Genomic DNA, 17,223 nt, shown 5'->3' with positions numbered 1-17,223 from the left:
ACCCCCAAAGACTGAGGGCCATGATTGACCATCTATAGACGGGAAGCTGGCTCAAGTTGAAGTCAAACAACTTGGTTGGCTCACGAGGCCTTGTGATTCTTGGCAGCTGAGCAAGACCAGTCCTCCAAGGGGCGGGGGGCGGGGTGTCTCTCCCCAAACAAACGCACTGCCTGGCTCGGTGTAGACGTCTTGCTGCAGACGAGAGACAGAAGACAGCTTGCTGTTCCCCATCTGCCGCTTACTCAGCGTTCCTGTTGAACTTTTAAAAAAAATCTCCAAGAATGTCAGTGTCTCCACAAAGGTCCCGACTTGTCCTGATCAGCTGTCTAAAACCAGGCTGGACCCAGGAAGAGCTGCTTTGATTGGTCCCTGATCAGTGGCCCTAGAGTTGAGATCAGTTCCTTCAGGTTGGGAGGGGGGCCAGATTCCCCCACCCCATGAAGACCAGGCTGACGTGGGAGTGGTGGTGTATACCTTTAATCCTAGCATGGTTGCTGGATGGTGGTGGCGCACGCCTTTGATCCCTGCACTCGAGAGGCATAGGCAAGAAGGTCTCTTAAGTTCAAGGCCAGCCTAGTCTACAGAGTGGGTTCCAGGACAGCCAGGGCTACACAGAGAAACCTTGTCCTGCGCACCCCTGCATTGCCAGCCCAGCTCCTACGGCACACTCTCCAGGAACTGCCCATCTGTGACTCTAGCTTCTCTTAAGACTTGTGTTTTTATCTGGTGTATGTGAGTGTTTGCCTGCATGTGTGTATGTGCACCACATGCATGCAGTTCCCGATGCAGCCAGAAGAGGGCACCAGACATCCTGTAACTGGAGTTAAAGATAGTTATGAACTGCCATGTGGGTGCTGGGAACTGGCCCCAGGTCCTCTGGAAGAAGAGCCAGTGCTCTGAACCACTGGGCCATCTCTTCAGCCTCAACTTCCAGGTTTTGATCCACACTGGGCTCCTGGCCTCTCCCACACTCCTTTCTTAACTTCTTTCTCCAGCAACCCCCTTGCCTGAGGCCTTAAGTCATTGAACTAGGAGGATGAGGATTCTGGAAGCAGTCTGCACAGACATCATTGTCAAGGCACGCCATCCACCATCCATGGACCTGGGTGTTTGCAGATTACTCGTGACCGTTCCCTGTTGTCCCTGTTGTGGCAAAGCACAGTTTTCAAAACAAATTCAAGCAGTCAGGGAACCCAGCATCCTACTTCGATTCCTTGCTCCAGTTGGTGGCACCTGTACCTAGGAAGCTGGCTGGCCGCCAACGGTTCATGGCATATTGATCGTGTTCTCTAAGCAAGGACGCTGCGGGTCCTTCCTAGTGGGTCTGACCTTCAGCTGCTGCCCTCAGCCAGCAGGGGGACACGTGCCCAATCATCTACGGGCAGGTGAAGCGCAAGGAGTGGAGGGAAGTTGGCTGTAGGTGACCTCCTGTGGCTGGGGACTCTGGATGACAGGCGCGACACACAAAGAATCCAGTGAGGTCAGAGGGGCATGTGATGGAGAGAGGCTGGCAGGGAGATGTGCCTGTGAGCTAGAGGTCGCGTCACAGACCCAGGCAGGGTTACAACAAACCAGCTGCCACATCAAGATGCAGGAATAGACAGACACCAGGTGCAAAGAATTCTAAATTCATTACAATCTGATTCAACCCCCTAAGTCCCTGTCTGAGCTGGATTCACCTACAGACTGTCCCTCAGGGCTGGAGAGATGGCTCCGTAGTTAAGACCCTGGCTGCTCTTCCAGAGGACCCTGGTTCAACTCCCAGCATCCGAATGGCAGCTCAAAGCTGTCTGCACATCTAGTTCCAGTGTGTCCAACACCCTCATGCAGACATGCATGCAGGAAAAACACCAACGCACATAAAAGAAAAAGAGATAAATCATTAAAAGAAGAAAAACCAAACAACCCTGTCCCTGAGATATTCAGAAGCGTCTGTTCATATTGAGATTTGGGAATCAGTAGGTAAAAGCTGCCCGTGGCCATCCTCATAGCCAACAGAGACCCCAGGGCCCAGGTCTCACTGCCCCGAGGAGACCAGAATCATCAGGTGTTACAGAACTATGAACCCAGTGCCCCGGAGGTGGTGGACAGTTGACCCCAGGTACTCCTTTGCCAGCTAACCTAGCCGAGCTAGTGAGTTCTAGGTTTGGTGAGAGGCCCATTCTTAAAAAATAAGGTCGAGGTCTGGAGAGATGGCTCTCTGGGTGAAGGTACCTGGTGAATCCTGACAATCCTTTGGGACCCACATGATGGAGGAAGAGACCTGATGCCTAAGAGCTGTCCTGAGATCTTTCCATGTGTCCCACGGTACATACAATGAATGAATGAATGAGTGAATGATGCAGAGAAAGACACCACCTTCAGCCTCTCACCACTATATCCATGTACATACACACACAGAGAGATACACATACACACACATACACACACACTCACCCCCCCCACACACACATGCATGTGTGACTTAACATAGTGCCTAATTATTCTACAGAGATGAACATTCCCCTGGGGCCCAGATCCCAAATATCCTTTACTGTCAGTATTCCTGCCCATACCACCAAAAACATCTTCTGATTCAATTTTAATGGGGAGAGGCAGTTGGTAGTAGCATCTTGCTTTATAGTCCTGGCTGCCCTGAAATTCATGGCAATCCTCCTGCTTCAGGCTCCAGAGTTCTGAGATGCTGTGTGAGCCCGTCACAGTCAGCCTCTTTGACTTTTCCCCGGGCTGAAATTCATTAAAACAAGATAGCACATAAAATTCTTTTTCCGTTTTATAGTCAGTGTCTTGCCACATGTGGCTGGTGGCTGGGACCTTTACTGATACAGCTGCAAGTGGACAATTTATATGATTATATATAATTATTCATGTCAATGGAGCCATACAGGTCTTTATCTGATCATCTTCTTCTTCTTCTTCTTCTTCTTCTTCTTCTTCTTCTTCTTCTTCTTCTTCTTCTTCTTCTTCTTCTTCTTCTTCTTCTTCTTCTCCTCCTCCTCCTCCTCCTCCTCCTCCTCCTCCTCCTCCTCCTCCTCCTCTTCTTCTTCTTCTTCTTCTTCTTCTTCTTCTTCTTCTTCTTCTTCTTCTTTTTCTTCTTCTTCTTCCTTCTCTTCCTCCTTCTGCTCCTCCGCCTCTGGCTCAGGTTTGAACTCAGGGCTTCGTTCTAAAAAAGCTCTTTTTCTTTAAGTGACACCCCCAGTCCTATGTAAAATAGTTGAGGCTCATCCATCCTGGGGTGTGCTCAGATGTACCCCACATGCACACAGCGTGAGGGTTATAGAAGGGGTCTACTTAGGTCTCTTGGAAAAGTGACATTTGGCTAAGGCTGGAAGGCAGCTGGGCGTTCAGCAGTCACATCTGGATCTGGGGATGTATGTCCCTAGGCAGAGGGCACAGCCAGTGCTAAGAACCTGAAACAGGACTCTGTTATGTTCAGAAAGCAGGGCATGGAGAGCAGGAGGGGGACCTGTAAGGTCTTGGAGACAGATCAGGTGACCATGGGGCATTGTAGGGTCTCTGGCTCCGCTCTGAGCCTTCTATCCCAACCCTGTGTATTCTTGATTCAGCATATTCTCTCTGCAACTGGCCTCTGTTGCTCAGCCTGTCGCTGTGGAGATGGAGAGATGGTTCAGTGGTTAAGGACACTAGCTGCAGCCGGGCGGTGGTGGCGCATACCTGTAATCCCAGCACTCTGGGAGGCACAGGCAGGCAGATTTCTGAGTTCGAGGCCATCCTGGTCTACAGAGTGAGTTCCAGGGCAGCCAGGGCTATACAGAGAAATCCTGCCTCGAAACAAACAAACAAACAAACAAACAAATAAACAAACAACACTAGTTTCAGTTCTGGGCACCTGCATGCGGCTCACAACCATTTGGAACTCCAGTTCTAGGGGATACAGCGCCCTCTTCTGGCCTTTACCGGTACTGCATTGTGTGGTGCGCAGCTCTTGAAGAAAAAAAAAATGTTTTCTTGTTTCCTTCTGTGGCAACATCTCAGTAAGTATTAGACTGAGCTGGACAGCGGGCCAAGTCTGCAAGCATGGGCCAGGCCAGCATGAACATTTCTGGGGATTTGTGGTACACACCTCCATGAAACTTGCATGGCTTGAGGGCTTGAATTCCCAGACAAATGGAGCAGGAGGAGGCGGGCTCTTCCTCGGGACCAGCCAAGTGTGTCCACTGTTTCTCACAGGGTGCTGGTGCCTCTCCAGCCACCCGGCAGGCCAAGGCAGTCAACAAGGGAGGGGCGCTAGCACCTAGGGGCATCCAGGGCTGGAGCTGGGGGTGTGGCTGGTTGGCCTCCGAACACCCAACATCCGGGCACTCCAAGGTACATAGAGGCAGGAGAGGGGAGGAATTCAAAGTCAAACTCATAAAAGCAGTAACAGGGCGCAGGCTAGTGATTAGGGGATGAGGAGGAACTCGGGAGCTTAGCGGCTTGAGTGGGCTGGGGGAGGAGGGACAGTCCCCACAATGGTGGGCGCCTCCTTGCTTACTTCTGACCACACGTTCTGTCCTCTATGTCCAATGAGGGCTGAACGCATCCAACACAGCAGCGGGCTATCTCTGGGAAGACAGGAGGATGTGCTGAGGACGGGTGGGCTGGGAGTCGGGGTTGGGGGTGTGTGACCGCAAGCTTTGTTTCTGGGACCTGCTGGAGGGCTCGGATAGAAACCTCTGGTGCAAGAAGGGTACCTGGCCTCCTCTGAGCCAAGCCAAAGGGAGACGCCAGGCCCCTTGGCCCGCCATCAAGGCTTTCTGACTGTGGGAAGCCCAGCCCAGAAGGTCCCCGCCAGGAGGTCACACCCCGCCCTTTGAAGTCTGAGTCATCAGGAAAGATTCCATTTCACACCCAGATAAGGGAGAGCCTCTCTCTGAACCAAGGAAAGGCAGGCAGGGAGCCCAGTCAGGCGCCTCGGCTTTGGGCAGTGGAAACAGGTCAGGACCAGTTCAAAGCCAGCTCTGCCGTGTTCAAGGATCGCCCTAGCCCAGGAAGAGACGTGGCTGGGACTGTTGACTGATTTTTTTTTTTTTAAACTGGTAAGAAAAAGAGGACCAGGGAGTTTGCTCCATCCATCAAAGGTCACCCAGCTCAAAGCCACAAAGCTAGAAAAGGACTGGGGTGGGGGTGGGGGTGGGGGGTGGGGGTGGGGGGTGGGGGTGGGGCTCCCCATGGCCATCCTTTCCTGCTGAAGATCTGATGCTTCCTGGAACTTACTGTGTTGACCAGGCTAGCCTTGAACTCACAGAGATCCTCCTGCCTCTGCCTCCCCGTGCTGGGATTAAAGGCGTGCACCATGGTAGGCTGGTTCCACCTTATCTTTTGAGGCAGTGACTCTCACTGATCGGCTCCACTCTTGTGAGCTCCACAGACCCTTCTGTCTCCACTGCCAACATGTGTGGCCATGCCTGGCTTCTCATGTAGACTCTGGGTACCAAACTCAAGGCCTATTTGTGCACAGCAAGAGCGTTATTGATCGGGCTGTCTCCCCAGTCCCTGGAAAATGTTTGAGTGCCTGGATCAAGCCATACCTGAAAGCAGGGACTTAAGTCACATGGCATGATGATTATCCAATTCCCTTTGGCCAAAACTGGCTAAAGGGTTTTGTTCTCTTTGTCTGTAAGCAGGTCTCCTGGGAGGCTGGAATTCTTTTGACAGGGAAGACAAAGCCTTTATTTTAATGTCTTACCACAAGCACCTAGCTTGACACCTCCCTTAGGAACAGATGAGTGTAGAAGTTTGTTGATTGAATAATTTACTGATTGAACAACTGAAGAGACACTCGCCACCCCCCTCCCCCACCTGCCTTCCCTCTGACAGGGGAACAGAGGAGCCTCTGCAGAGTCCCCAAAGGCCACTACAGACACCTCTGGTGTGTGTGTGTGTGTGTGTGTGTGTGTGTGTGTGTGTCTCCTTCAGGTAGAGGTCCCTCAAGACCTACAGTAGAGAAGCTGGGGAGAGAGTGGAGAGATCATGACCTTGGAGAAGAACAGCAACTTCACATCCTGAGCCAGCACTTCCGGATTAATCCAGGGTGGCAGCTGCAGCTCCCCCTCCCCCCTCCACGCACACACCTCCCCCTCCTCCCCGCAGTGAGTCCATCTGAGTCATCTCAGGGCAGGAAGCAGCTCGTCTGGAGAAAGTCACTGGGGTCTTGCTCAGGAAAAGGCAGAATCGGCGCTTTTCTCACAGCTGCAGGCTGTGGAGAGGGCTTCACAGTGGGAGGAGGCAAAGGGGGGGCTCCCGACCCGAGGACACAGCCCGCTTGTTACCTCAAGTCAACACGGCTCCTGAGGGGCAGCAGGCTTTGCTTTTGTCACCTGACACCTGACACCTGAGATGCACAGAGACCGGTCACCTACTGTTCTCACACCTCCTTTGTCATCTGTGAGCCCACAGGGAGTGGCACTCTGTAGCGGCAAGATAGTGGACCATGCAGTGTCCCACCCCACACGCACTGGGCACGGAGGCATATAGCGGTCCTCTGCACACGCCTTCCCTCCCATCATAGAGAAACTGGGCAGAAGGGGCAAGCTGCTGATCCTATGGTAACTCTGCAAATAAACCCTGAGGGTGTGGGCGGAGCCTCGGGCATCATGGGTAGACATTTCATTCTCTACCACAGTCTACTTCAATGTCTATTTCACTGTCACCAAAAGCCTTAGGTTTCAGAAAGGATAAACTGAGGCAGCAGTGACATGACAGAGCTGTCCCCAGGGGGCAGGCTCTTATCCCAAGCTGCACCAACCCCAGCGGCCTTCCCTCCTGTATTTTGGCTCCTGTGGGTGGGGTCACCTCCATCTGCCAGTCATCCTCACGGGGATTATCCACATGGAAACAAATAGCTGTGTAGCCAACCTCAGGGTCTGAATATTTCTTGTGCCTCAGTTTCTCCTTATTGGAATGGAGTAGCAATGACATCTCCCTGCCCTCAGATACTCACGCCTCTCTGACAGAAGCTCTGGTGAGATTGGGATCTAATAGCCTTCTTCCAAGCCAGTTGAAGTGGCATAGCCTTGTCATTCCAGCACTCAGGAGTCAAGGCAGGGGGATGGCAGGTTTGAGGCCAGTCTTGGGTACATGGCCAGACCCTGCTTTGAAAGTGGGGTGGGGTGGGGTGGAGACCAAACAGCAAGAAAACACAGAGGGCTGGAGAAATAGCTTTTCAGTTAATTATGAATGGTACTGATCTTGCAGAGGACCCGAGTTTGTTCCTAGCACCCATGATGAACAGCAGCTCATAACCTTCCATACCCTAGCTCAAGGGGATCTATCGCCCCCTTCTGGCCTCTAGAGGTACTGCACTCACATGCGCGCAGACACACACACACACACATACATATACATATTCACACACATCTTGGAGGTTGGAGAGATGGCTTTGGAAGTAAGAGACCTCACTGGCTGGTCTTGCAGAGAACCCAAGTTTAGTTCCCAGCACCCACACAGTGACTCACAACCATCTGTAACTCCTTTCCCAGGGGAATCCAACACCCACTTCTGGCCTCCATGAACTTTGTATGCACATAGTGCTCAGATTTGAAGGCAAAATACCCATATACATAAAATACCCATAAAATATACATAAAAATAAAATTTTAATGAAAAAAACCCTTTAAAACATACATTTGCTGATGGGTAGTAGACAGACGCATGGGTTGTTGGTGGGTAGATGGGTAAGTGGCCCCTGTCTTCCAGATGGTCCTACTCGATACTGGATGTGGGTGGTAGCCAGGTGGTGGCGGCACATACCATAATCCCAGCACTCAGGAGGCAGAGGCAGGTGGATGTCTGAGTTTAAGGCTAGCCTGGTCTACAGAGAGAGTTCCAGGATAGCCAAGACTATACAGAAAAACCATGACTCAGAAAAACAAAACAAAACATACAAATGTAGGTAGCCCAGGCTCCTGGAGGATCGTGTCTCTCACCCCCAGTCTACAGCTCTGGGAACTGGGTCTCAGGGCTCAGTCAATAAGGACACATATCTGGGTTCTACCCAGTAGGCTCTGGATGGTGAAGGAAGGTGGCGCCCACTGGGGGACCGGCCCGCAGCAGCAGAATCCTAAAGAGCAAGCTGATCTCGGGCGTGGGTGGCTTCTGCTTGCATACCTCTGAGGACAGGGACCTCCCTCCTCCCCGGTGCGCGATTCAAGTCACAGCCTGAGGGTGGCCCCAGCCCCGCTGGCTCTGCTCGCCCAGCTGGGTGCTGGTATCTGTCCTGTGGCAAGGCCTGCCTGCACATCTATGGCCTGGCCTCAATGGCTGACATCAGATCCCCCATAGTGCCCCAGGTTCCACCACACCTCACCAATACACACATGCACACACACACACACACACACACACACACACACACACACGCTTGCGCACGTGCTTACACACACATACACACGTGTGCAAGCATGCACTCACACATATATAGGCACTCGCACACACACCCCTACTTTGTACAGTTATATTCTGTAGTAGGGAGGCAGATGTAAGGACATAGTCAAAGCAGTCATGGTTGTCAATAACTGTGACGTCAGGGACAGCAAAAAAGGCAGGACCTCAGATGGGAAATTTCCATTCCCTCTATCTCCAGGCTAGCCCAGGCAGATGACTTCATTCTAGTGATAGAAAAAAACACAGCAACCATCACATGATAGGCAGACCAGTTAGGGCCAGATCTTCGGGGGGCGGGGGGGGGGGAGCCTGTTGAAGGGAAAGCAGGACCCTCAGCAAAGCAAACTAAGACTGTTTACCTTACCGAAGAGACGTAAAAACAAAACACATAAACAGCCTGGTGAGGTGTTGAGGCAGGAGGATTGGGGATTCAAAGCCAGCCTGGGTCACAGTGAGAGCCTATTTTGAAACCCAAAACAGAAAAAACAAAACATAAATATAAAACATACAACAAACACCTTGTGACCCAACCTCAGACAACCACTGTCTCTGGGCCTTCGTGGGAGAAGTGTGTTATTTCCAGTTCAAGTCTGCTTTCCACAGGAACCCAGGAACCCAGGGATAGTCTCTTCTATCCACAGAAGAACTCCGCAGCTGACAGGAAGACAAATGTCCCCACACAGACAGAAGGGAGCCCAGAATGGACTCTCTCAGTTCCAACTTCTCACCAGCAATTATGAAAGCAAAGAATTCATCCTGCCTGGACCACGGGCAGAGTGTCCACGGGCAGTGTTCACGGGCAGAGTGTCCATGGGCAGTGTCCATGGGCAGAGTGTCCACAGGCAGTGTCCACGGGCAGAGTGTCCACGGGCAGAGTGTCCACGGGCAGAGTGTCCACAGGCAGTGTCCACGGGCAGTGTCCACAGGCAGAGTGTCCACGGGCAGTGTCCACAGGCAGAGTGTCCACGGGCAGTGTCCATGGGCAGAGTGTTCACAGGCAGAGTGTCCACAGGCAGTGTCCACAGGCAGTGTCCACTGGCAGAGTGTCCACGGGCAGTGTCCATGGGCAGAGTGTTCACAGGCAGAGTGTCCACAGGCAGTGTCCACAGGCAGTGTCCATGAGTAAAGTGTCCACGGACGGAGTGTCCACAGGCAGTGTGTCTACAGGCAGTGTCCATGGGTAGAGTTCCACAGGCAGTGTCCACGGGCAGAGTGTCCACGGGCAGTGTCCACTAGCAGAGTGTCCATGGGCAGTGTCCACTAGCAGAGTGTCCACAGGCAGTGTCAACGGGCAGAGTGTCCACGGGCAGTGTATCCATGGGCAGAGTGTCCACGGGCAGACTGTCCACGGCAGAGTGTGGGAACCGTCTTACGGAATGAAGGAGAAGTCAGGCCTGTTCCTCGGTGACAGGACTCCTTCGCTGGCCTGAGCGCCTAGATGGAGTCCTGCAGTTTGGGGCTGCCTGGGTCTGGACAGTCCGTAGGTCACAGGCACCGGCAAGTCACAGGCACCAGCAGGAATCCTTCTCTCCAGTTCCCCTGCTTTGTTGTTTGTTTTATTTATATTTGGTTTATCTGAGACAGAATTTTGATGGTTAATCCTCCTGCCTCAGCCTCGTGTGTGCCAGGACTACAGACGTGTGTTGCCATGCTTAGCTTTGGCTTGGTTTGATTCTCAGGTAGGCAAAAGGAAGGAAAGAGGGAAGGAAAGGTGGACGGATGGATGGATGGATGGATGGATGGATGAGTGGATGGATAGATGGATGGATGGATAAGTGGATGGATAGATGGATGAGTGGATGGATGGATGGATGGATAGATGAATGGATGGATGGATGGATGGATGGATGGATGGATGGGTGGATGCATGGATGGATGGATGGATGAGTAGATGGATAGATGGATGGATGAGTGGATGGATAGATGGATGGATGGGTGGATGCATGGATGGATGGATGGATGGATGGATGGACAGATAGATGGACAGATGGGTAGATGAATGGACAGATAGATGGATGGATGGACAGATAGATGGGTGGATGGATGGATGGATTGATGGATGGATGGATGCATGGATGGATGGGTAAATGGATAGATGGATGGAGGGATGGATGGATGGACGCATGGATGGATGGATGGGTAGATGGATGGGTAAATGGATGGACAGATAGATGGATGGATGGGTGGATGGATGGATGAGTAGATGGATAGATGGATGGATGAGTGGATGGATAGATGGATGGATGGGTGGATGCATGGATGGATGGATGGATGGATGGATGGATGGATGGACAGATAGATGGACAGATGGGTAGATGAATGGACAGATAGATGGATGGATGGACAGATAGATGGGTGGATGGATGGATTGATGGATGGATGCATGCATGGATGGATGGGTAAATGGATAGATGGATGGAGGGATGGATGGATGGACGCATGGATGGATGGATGGGTAGATGGATGGGTAAATGGATGGACAGATAGATGGATGGATGGGTGGATGGATGGATGGATGGATGGGTAGATGGATGGATAGATGGATGAATGGATGGATGGGTGGATGGATGAATGGATGGATGGGTAGATGGATGGGTAAATGGATGGACAGATAGATGGATGGATGGATGGGTAGATGGATGGATAGATGGATGAATGGATGGATGCATGGATGGATGGGTGGATGGATGGATGGATGGACACATGGATGGATGGATGGGTAGATGAATGGGTAGATAGATGGATAGGTGGATTGGTGGATGGGTGGATGGAGGGATGGGTGGGTGGAGTTGGTAGATGGGTGAGTAAGTTGGTAGATGGCAGGATAGGTGACAGAATCTTTTTAAGATCCCAGCTTGGAGTAGAGGGCACGGTTCTGTGAACCAAGAGGTTCCAGGTTACTTAAGAGTGACCCCTTGGGAAAGGGACTGTCAGACCGCAGGGAGGCGGAGCCACAGTAAGAGAAAGGCAGGTCAGCCCAGGCCAGCTCCCAGCTGTGCCAGGGACAACGTGACCCGCAGCTGTGCCCGCCCTGCCCTTGCTTGCTCAGATAGAGTCTCCATTGTAAATGGGTGACTGGGTTCCTGTCCCCTCCCCGTAGGCGAAACACAATCTGCTGTTTTTCAGAACGACCAAGAGCTAAAGGGCCGTAGCATTCCTTGGCCTTGGCTGGGCATGGATGAGAGCCACCGCCCCAGTTGGCTGACCGGAGGGAACATGAGAAATACCTGAAACCACCTTAAGGCGGTTGGTGTAGTCCAGAGCCAGCCACACCCGTGGGAAGTAGAGTCTGGCGACTTGAGAGGCCAGCCCAGAGGAGGGGTTGGAGTCTGGCTCCTTGTCTTTTAAGCTGTGTGACCCTGGGCCAATCTCCAGACTTCTCTGTGCTTTATCGTCCCCAGCTATAAGAATCTAGGCTGGAGGGCTGGGACAGGCAGTGGCGGGCATGGAGCCAGCGCGGCTGGTCCTCTTTTAGAGTTAGATCCTGGCCTCCTTTTGCTGAGCAGAGCTGGTTTCCCTGTCCCCAGAAGGAGGTAGAGATCTCGTACCCGGATTGCAGGGCACACCCTGGGTATCGGGCTCCTGACTGGTTGCCGGGAGGGAGGATGGAAGAAAGGCGATACTCGGCGCTACCTGCCGGGCGCCATTGGCCGTAAGCAGGGTAAAGGGACAAGTGGGGACTTCTCAAGACAAGGATCCTGTGCTAGCCAGAACCTCAAGATACATGACTACAGTCACAGAGGGATAAACTGGGAAGCCTTGAACCGCACAGCCGACAGCGGCTCTGTGCCAGCCTTACAGGGAACAAGGGAAGGAGCGCCCAGACTCGGGCCTCCATTCCGCTCCTTGAGAAACTTGAGTGGTTACCTAGCATCCGCAAGACTCAGTTTGCCCATCTGTAGGATGGGTGTCAGCGGCTGAGTCAGCAGGCAGGCTGTTCAGCTCATCAGACACTCCTCCCTCCTCCAACCCCAAATTCAGAGATCAAAGGGAGTCGGCTGAGGACAGGAGGTTTGTGGGTGGGAGCCCGGGGGTCCCTGTGAGTTTTCCTTCTGTTCTTTCTTCTTCTCCAACCCCCTGTTTGCATTCCCCCCCCTTCAAAACAGGGTTTCTCTGTGTAGCCCTCACTGTCCTGGAACTCACTCTGTAGACCAGGCTGGCCTCGAACTCAGAAATCCATCTACACCTGTCTCTGCCTCCCTAGTGCTGGGCTTGAAGGTGTGCGCCGCCACCACAGTGCAATCCCAGGGTCAGAGTCATTCAGGGCCCAAGAGCCATGCTAACCCATCCCCAGGGGATGCTGCTTCCTGTCCCGGAACCCCAGCCTTGTGCGTTCGTGCATTTGTGTGTTCTCTGCCTCCCCTAGCAGGGCTCTTTGTGTGGTGTCCTCAGAAGTCTCACGTTTTCACTGTGTCAGTGAAGCTCAGTCAGAGGCAACATGGCCTCCAGGGACTGCTGGGGACACCAGAGTAGGGCAGGGTAGTGTCGCAAGGAAGAATGGTCCAACCCTCTAAGTCCGTGGTCTCAGGAGAAGTACAGCCACGCATTACACGAGAGCCCAAAGTCGGAAACATGCGAAGTCCTGCTCCTGCAGAATCAATGGCGTGCCAGCCGAGCTTCTGAGTCAGCACAGTGCCAACGTCAGCACAGAGGCTGCTACTGACTGGATACACTCAACCATTGTGTGAAGTGAAGGGTACAAATCCTGTGTTGCACAAGCCAGGTGATGTGTGAACGATCCCTGTGTGGGGCTTCGTGGGGACAGAGAAGGACTCGTGGTGGCCGTGGATGGGGGCAGGCAGGGAGCCACTGGCTTCTCTTTGAGGGTGACTTCAAATTAACATTTGCAGGAAAATGCATGGTCAGGCTGAGTCTTAGTGGTGGCCCTGGCACCTCCTCCCCTCCCCCTGCCATCCCCCTGCCCTCCCCCTCCTCCTCCTTTTCTTCTTCTTCTTCCTCCTCCTCCTCCTCCTCCTCCTCCTCCTCTTCTTCTTCTTCTTCCTTTCTTTCTTTCTTTCTCCCTCTCCCTCTCCCTCTCCCTCTCTCTCTGTAGTACCCCTACAGTACTGTGATCCCACAACCCTCAAGTTGGGGGAAGGAGGCTCGAGAGGTAAATGGTGGCCTGGCCTGCATGGGCTGAACAGCTGCCCTGAGTCCCTTTCCCCTCTGTGTCCCAGGCAGGTGGGAGACAGAAACTCAGCGGGAGGGGTCGGATTTAGAAAACAAGATCCTTGCTTCTGAAATAGCCATGGACAAGAGCCCTTCTAGAGACTTCTAGAGAAGCCCTTAAGAGACTTCTAGAACTTTCTAGAAAATTCTGCTGAACTGGTCTGATAGAGCTCGTAGCCTGGCTTGGCAGGCCTATGTAATTAACACTCCCAGACATCTGTCTCCTTGGTCATCCAGAACTCTCGACCACCTGGTTTTCCTTCTGACCTTGGCTCCAGCCTCTCCACACACGTACACAAAGCAAGGACACACAGGAGCACACACCCACAGCACTTCCCTTGGGTCAGCTGGACACACAGGCCCATTCCAAATCCTAGTTTTCTTTAGAATGACCATACTGTGTGACTTCAGGGCAGTGACTTGACCTCTCTGAGCCGCTGATGCCTCATACAAGAAAGTTGGCTATCAAGGCCTTGGGCCTGGTTTGTCGGTGGTTTCTTTCCCACTGACAGCACCAATCTCAGACCCTTGTCCTCTAGAGTGGAGGACAATTCTACTTCAGCCTCACCTTGGGCATTTCTACACATCAGGTGTTCACATCAAATATCCCAGGAACGCTGATGGTCACTGGGTTCCCTGAGATGCCTGGGATCTGAACCACAGAACCAATGGCCTGTCCAGCAGCCCTGGGGACAGATTCTAGGTCTCCACCCGAGCAAGGCCTGTGAGTCTCCAGGCCTGCCTCCCACCCAGCACCCACCTCAGTCCCTGGGGTGTGGCAATCTTTCTCGGTCCATCCTGGAATCAGTCCCAGTTCCTTGGGAGCCCAGCTATGCTGGCCATCAGGGGGATATAGGTGACACCCAGACACAGTCAGACCTGTCTCTACCCGCTGCTGGGTACAACCTCCTCACCCAACAAACCCTGGGCCCTCATCTCCCCCCACCCCGGGTTGCTTCTACTCTATGGGGAATGACTTCACCCCAGAGATGACAGAAGAGCCACAGAGAGGCACCCAGGTCCCCAAATAACAGTGGAACAGATCTGCCACTGTCCCTGGTCTAGCTGCCCCGTGGGAATCCTGTGTCATAGGGAAATAAACTTTTGTTTGCTTTAACCAGGGCTTCTTTGTCCCAGCAACTAAACCCGTAGCTGACAAAGACACAGAATGCAGATGTAGGGAAGTCGTCTTTTAGAAACTTCAAATCTCTGTCTGGCAAAACAAACAAACAAAACTCAAGATATGGCTGAGTGCTACCTGTGAGGCAAGGGGACAGAGGACTGGGCGCAGAAGCAGGACAGGGCCTTTGGGTAAAGGCGGAAGCATCTTCCCAAGAGTGGTCCGCAGTGGGAGGAGTCTGACACAGAGCCTGGCAGTCGGTGAGCACTTTGTCAGGAGTCCTGTCTGGCTCAACATCACGGCTGCTGAAGGTCTCCAGGGCACATGTGAGTCGTTCAGGGTCACAGCACCTGAGTACAGAGCCCTTGCCGTGTGCCAGGCGCTGTGGACGGTACAGGGTACCCAGCTGGGTGAGAAGCACCAGGCTCTAGGCTCTTTATGCCTGGCTTGGCTCTCTCCCCAGCAGATGGAGGGCCGTGACGAAGGCCAGACAAGTGGATTAGCCTTGGCTCTCTCTTAGCAACTGTTGGTTTGTCAGCTGACAGCCACCTACTAGGACTTTCCCCTACCCATACCGGCACAGTCAGGCATGGCCGCGTGACTGAACAGCCAAGACTTATAGATATGAGTCAGGGAGAGGAGCCCCACAAGGGCCCAAGCACCCTGTGCTCAGAGACAAGGTTAACATAGTGGCAGAGTGCTGGCCTGGTAAGTACAAAGCCATGGACTCCACCCTAGCCTCCCACCCCCAAACAGAAAGAACGACGCCAGTGTTTGCCCCATCAGACTCGGCTGAGCCACTGATCAGACTGGACCTAGTAGAGTGCCAGCACATAGTAGGTGCTCAGCAAAACTTTGTGGCAGTCTGGGGACACCTTTCAGTCAGTAAAGTAGTATCTCATGCAACCCTGAGGACCTAAGTTCTGATCTCCGGCACCCATGTAAAAAGCCAGGCATGTACCAGCAGCCCCAGTGCCGGGGTCAGAGACAGGTGGTTCTTGGGACTCGCTGGCCACTGGTCTAGCTGAGTCAGTGAGCGCCAGGTTCAGGAACAGACCCTGCCTCAAAAGATAAAGTGGAGAGTGACTGAGAAGGACACCAGTGTTGACTTGTGGTCTACATACACAGCACGCACACATACATACATACATACATACATACATACATACATACATGCACATACTCACATACATATACACATACATACATGCACACACTCACATACAAATACACATACATACATATATACATACTCACATACATATACACATACTCACATACATACATGCACATACATACATGCACACATACATACATGCACATACTCACATACATATACAAATATATACATACATGCACATACTCACATACATATACACATACTCACAAACAAATACACATACTCACATACATATATACATACTCACATACATATATACATACTCACATACATATACACATACTCACATACATATACACATACTCACATACATATACTCATACTCACATACATACATGCACATACTCACATACATGCACATACTCACATACATATACACATATATACATACATGCACATACTCACATACATATACACATACTCACATACATATACACATACTCACATACATATATACATACTCACATACATATCCACATACACACACTCATATATATACATATACACACAAATACATATTCACATATATACACAGACACAGACACAAACATACATGCATATGCATATGCAAACATACATGCTCACATATATACACAAATATACACATACACAGATATATGCACACACTCATACATATAACACACACATATGCATATACATATATACAGAATCACATACATACATGCATATACACACACATATATATACATGCACACACATACACACATATACAAATACACAGATATGCACACAGACACATATGCACACTCACATATATACACTCATATACACACATACACATATACACATACATACATATATATATATATACATACACATACAAACATGCAAATATGGACACATACATACACAAATACAGATATGCACACATTTATACAGATATGGACACATATATAGACTCATACATATACATATAGATATATGCATATGACACAGACATATACATATGCATACATACACACTAACATACATATACATAAACACAGGTACACATACATACCCCACACATACCATACACACACACACACAGACACACAGACACACAGACACACACACGTGAATATGAGGGTGAGATGCAGAAGACACAGCTTCTGTCTAGGCTCAGCAAGCAGCCTGAAGATGAATGCGCCGTCAGTCTGGGTTGCAGAGAAGGACATGATACACGTCAACCCCAGGTGACCGCAGCACACCGGGAACTCAAGTGACCTGGCTGGTTTCTAGCCATGGGACTGTGAAACTCTTTGTCACCACAGCCTTTTCCCTGGCACTGACTAATACACAAGGAGGCAAGGCTGGGGACCTAGCTTGTGTGAAGTCACACCCAGAAAGTCTGTGGGGACAGCTAGAG

The sequence above is a fragment of the Apodemus sylvaticus genome, chromosome 22 (assembly GCF_947179515.1).
Source record: "Apodemus sylvaticus chromosome 22, mApoSyl1.1, whole genome shotgun sequence".
Taxonomy (NCBI): Eukaryota; Metazoa; Chordata; class Mammalia; order Rodentia; family Muridae; genus Apodemus; species Apodemus sylvaticus.
This window is presented reverse-complemented; position numbering follows the sequence as displayed.